Below are 5,000 nucleotides of genomic sequence, written 5' to 3' on the forward strand. Positions count from 1 at the left end.
TGAACTAGGTGATGGCTCTAGGTGAACTATGTGATTGCTCTAGGTCAGGGGTTCTCAACCTTTTGCAAGCTGGGCCCCCCCAAAGCTGGTTCATTGCAGTTGGGCCCCCCCTTCCCGGCGCCACCCCCACTACACCACCTTAGATAGATAGATAGATAGATAGCCCTAGGCTATTCTTTTTAGGCTCACACTATTATTATTATTATTATTATTATTGTTATTATTGTCATCAGTAGCGGTAGATAGGCCTATTATCATTACTAGGCTATTGTTATAATTGGCAGTAGCACCAGACTTCTAATGTGAGCTTGCAGGCATTATTATTATTATTATCATGAGTAGTAGTAGGCCTATTATCATTACTAGGCTATTGCTATAATTGGGAATTGGCACCAGACCTCTGATATGCATTCATGCTTTATTACTGTTATTATTACTAGGCCTAACAGTAGGCGTATCATCTGCATTTTCTACAGAAGCTTGCAGGTAGCTGATGTTAATGTGAGACCTGAGCCAGGTATGCTTCAGTGTACCTTCAAAGCTTTTTTTGCAGCTGGTGGTGCGGTTGCCTTGTTGGTCCTCACTAGAAATCTCTCTATTTTTGTTTGGTTTTGAAATAATTTGGATGTGGATTAGTTGTGTTTTCAATAAGTTGAGGCTATGAAGTAACGATGTGTGCGTGTGTGCAGCCTGGACGTGGAGTGGTGTGTGTCTCCTCTCTGCAGGCTGGGACTGCTGCGCGAGGCTACTGAGAGACTGACTGTGAGCAGTGTTGCCAACTCTTTTCCAATGAAAGTCGCTAGCACCAGCTCCAAAAGTCGCTAAAAGTTGTTTGATGACGTCATACGCTCATTTGCATATTTTTGACGTCATTACGCAATCATTTGTATAAAGCTTAGTGGTTTTGTCAGCAAGGTAGATAAAAAGAAATAGAACTCTTTAGCCAAATAATCACAAATTCAATACATGAATTTATTTTACCTTATAATTATTACTTAGGTAGCCGATCTTTAAAGAAAAAAAATGTTATTCTACAAAGGGAGGGAAAAAGATCGATAAAGAATTCTCAAAGAAGGCTGGCTCGCCCAGGGCCAGGCCAGCTCAGCAGAGTCTTTCTCCCGTCGCGTCCCGCTGTCTCTCCTACCTACACCGGCCCCTGCACACCCTGTCCCCCCCTCCCTTTCTAACTACCTGCACACTGTGCGCAGTGCTGCTACACATGAGGAGAGAGGGGAGAGGCTGCTCCGCTGCTCCTCTGTCACAGAACAGAAGGCGGCTACAGGAGAGAAATACCTTGCGTGCTCGCTGGACAATACTGGCGACTTTTCTACAGAAAGTCGCCAGATTTGTCACTAGTTGCTTTTTTGAAAAAAAGTTGCTAAGGGGGTCTGAAAAGTCGCTAAATCTAGCGACAAAGTCGCTAAGTTGGCAACACTGACTGTGAGGGCTTTTGGACGGGGGAGGGGCTCACGGCAGCACCCGCTGCTCGTTGAGCACATAACTGCAGAGTGATACGTGTTTTCGAGTCTCCAAACACCACAAAAGTCTCCAATAACACCAGTTAAAGTCGCTAGATTTATCGCTAGTCACTTTTGACAAAAAAAGTCGCCAGGAGGATGATTTGTTTTACAGTTGTGCGGAGGCTCCACACAGAGCTTTCTCCGTAGCCTACATAAGTGGCCTGATGTTTATACTTGTGCACTGGTGTGTGCGTGAACCGCCATATGTGTGTGTGTGTGTGTGTGTGTGGTAGAGCGAGAAGTGAGAGAGTGACGGCGTTTAGCTTTAGAGCGAGTACCGACTCTAGAGTTATAGTGAGAGAAACAAAGTGTCTCCTCTGTTTTTTCTGACCACAGTGGGAAATCTGGAGCAGGAAAAGTTAATTATCTCCTTGAGTTCATGTTGTTTATGGAGAAGGAGAACCAGGAAATGAGTCAGGGAGGAAATGCAACGCTACCCAGCCACGACCGAGCGACGTGTAGTTACATTACATTACGTGAATTTATTTTTTTTTTCCTCCCATCCTGTAGCCTACTCGCGCCCCCCCCAGGAGAGTGTCCGCGCCCCCCCCCAGGGGGGTGGGCCCCACCGGTTGAGAACCACTGCTCTAGGTGAACTAGGTGATTGCTCTAGGTGAACTAGGTGATTGCTCTAGGTGAACTAGGTGATGGCTTTAGGTGAACTATGTGATTGCTCTAGGTGATTGCTCTAGGTGAACTAGGTGATGGCTGTAGGTGAACTAGGTGATTGTTCTAGGTGAACTAGGTGATGGCTCTAGGTGAACTAGGTGATGGCTCTAGGTGAACTAGGTGATTGTTCTAGGTGAACTAGGTGATGGCTCTAGGTGAACTAGGTGATTGCTCTAGGTGAACTAGGTGATGGCTCTAGGTGAACTAGGTGATGGCTCTAGGTGAACTAGGTGATTGTTCTAGGTGAACTAGGTGATTGTTCTAGGTGAACTAGGTGATTGCTCTAGGTGAACTAGGTGATGGCTGTAGGTGAACTAGGTGATTGCTCTAGGTGAACTATGTGATTGCTCTAGGTGAACTAGGTGATTGCTCTAGGTGAACTATGTGATTGCTCTAGGTGATGGCTCTAGGTGAACTAGGTGATTGCTCTAGGTGAACTAGGTGATTGCTCTAGGTGAACTATGTGATTGCTCTAGGTGAACTATGTGATTGCTCTAGGTGAACTAGGTGATGGCTGTAGGTGAACTAGGTGATGGCTGTAGGTGAACTAGGTGATGGCTGTAGGTGAACTAGGTGATGGCTGTAGGTGAACTATGTGATGGCTCTAGGTGAACTATGTGATTGCTCTAGGTGAACTAGGTGATGGCTCTAGGTGAACTAGGTGATTGCTCTAGGTGAACTAGGTGATGGCTCTAGTTGAACTAGGTGATTGCTCTAGGTGAACTAGGTGATGGCTCTAGGTGAACTATGTGATTGCTCTAGGTGATGGCTCTAGTTGAACTAGGTGATTGCTCTAGGTGAACTAGGTGATTGCTCTAGGTGAACTAGGTGATGGCTCTAGGTGAACTATGTGATTGCTCTAGGTGATGGCTCTAGTTGAACTAGGTGATTGCTCTAGGTGAACTAGGTGATTGCTCTAGGTGAACTAGGTGATGGCTCTAGGTGAACTATGTGATTGCTCTAGGTGATGGCTCTAGTTGAACTAGTTGATGGCCCTAGGTGAACTAGGTGATTGCTCTAGGTGATGGCTCTAGTTGAACTAGGTGATTGCTCTAGGTGAACTAGGTGATTGCTCTAGGTGAACTAGGTGATGGCTCTAGGTGAACTATGTGATTGCTCTAGGTGATGGCTCTAGTTGAACTAGGTGATGGCCCTAGGTGAACTAGGTGATGGCTCTAGGTGAACTATGTGATTGCTCTAGGTGAACTAGGTGATTGCTCTAGGTGAACTAGGTGATTGCTCTAGGTGATGGCTCTAGGTGAACTATGTGATTGCTCTAGGTGATGGCTCTAGGTGAACTATGTGATTGCTCTAGGTCAGGGGTGGCCAACCAGTTAGGTATAAAGAGCCACAAAAAACACCCCACCATCGCAAAAAGCAATAAAAAATAGTTTTTTTTTTTACTTAGATTGACTCAGTGGGAAACCTGACAGTCTTTGTTATCCACAATCCTTTTCAGGTCTTGCTTGAACTCGGTTGTGGCCACTCGAAGCAACTCTCTCACTCATTTGTCACTAAAGGGGCTTTCAAACAATCTGATTCAGCAGTGAAAGGGTTAACGAGGAAGGTGATCTGTGGCCGCTGTTTTTCCTCAGGTTGCAGAATCTGTCCTCAAAACTCTGCTGCATTATTTTCCATTTTAAAATAATTGGCAAATGTATTCAAATGTTTTTTTGACTTATCTGAAATACTGTATGTTTCAGAAAAGTTAAAAACAACAATCAACCAATGACACAGCCCCCAGCTACACAGTAAGAGCCTCACAGGAGCAGGCAAAGAGCCGCATACGGCTCAAGAGCCACAGGTTCGCCACCCCTGCTCTAGGTGAACTAGGTGATGGCTCTAGGTGAACTAGGTGATTGCTCTAGGTGAACTAGGTGATTGCTCTAGGTGAACTAGGTGATGGCTCTAGGTGAATACTGGTCAGCTGTTAACCATAGACAGCTGTTGACGTTAGCTTTGGACATGGACGGAAAAACCAAACAATCATGGTCTGTGGAGGAAACCAACTGTCTGCTGGCTTTGTGGTCCTCCACAGAAATTAAAGATAAATTGGATGGAGCTGTGCGGACAAAACCCGTATTTGAAAGGCTATAGAATGAAATGTTTATAGCAGGTTACCAGAGGAGTGTAGAACAACTGATAAACAAAATTAAAAAATTAAAAAAAGATTATCGGGACCAAAAAAAGGAGCTTGGGCGAAGTGGTAGCGGAGGTCAGCAAAGAAGATCCCCATACTTCGACGTCCTGGACTCCATACTTGGTGACCGACCGGCATGCCAAACCACCGGGGCACTTAACTCCGCTACAGCCTTGTTAGAGGAGAGAAGCCGAAAATGACAATGCTTCAGGTGGGTCTTATATTTCATATGTGTCAATGGCAATCATTTTTTTTAACTGTGTAGCCAGCTATGTCTTGTTTCAATGTTATATTCACATTGTTAACATTAGTTAGGTGACGACAAGCAAAGTGTAGCAAGCTACCGCTAGCAAACGTAGCTAGCTGGTTACAGTAGCTAAACGTTTACGCTGTAGTAACGTTACTATTTTAAAACCGTTTAACGGTTGGTAGCTAGCTAGCTAACATAAGCCCATTGACAGCGACGTTATTGTTCATGTTTTGGCACAATGTTTCTGACCGTAGTAGTGGTCTGATATAGTGACTGAAAGTGTGATGTGCGATGCTAAGAACAAACTACACGCTGTTTTCAGGTAACGTTACTTTTTGACTTTTGTACAGATTTTGATTTGACTGTTACTCACCAACAAAATGTCCTGTTTGTGCAACATTTAAAAGCCAAACTAACATTC

The 5,000-nt window shown here is 44.7% G+C and overlaps 1 protein-coding gene across 2 annotated transcripts in view; it reads left to right on the forward strand.

Moving 5' to 3' along the window:
* Positions 1-5,000, forward strand: part of traf3 (TNF receptor-associated factor 3) — a 42,721-nt gene that overhangs the window by 22,906 nt on the left and 14,815 nt on the right. The window lies entirely within an intron of this gene.

This window comes from Sander lucioperca, chromosome 2 (assembly GCF_008315115.2).
Source record: "Sander lucioperca isolate FBNREF2018 chromosome 2, SLUC_FBN_1.2, whole genome shotgun sequence".
Taxonomy (NCBI): Eukaryota; Metazoa; Chordata; class Actinopteri; order Perciformes; family Percidae; genus Sander; species Sander lucioperca.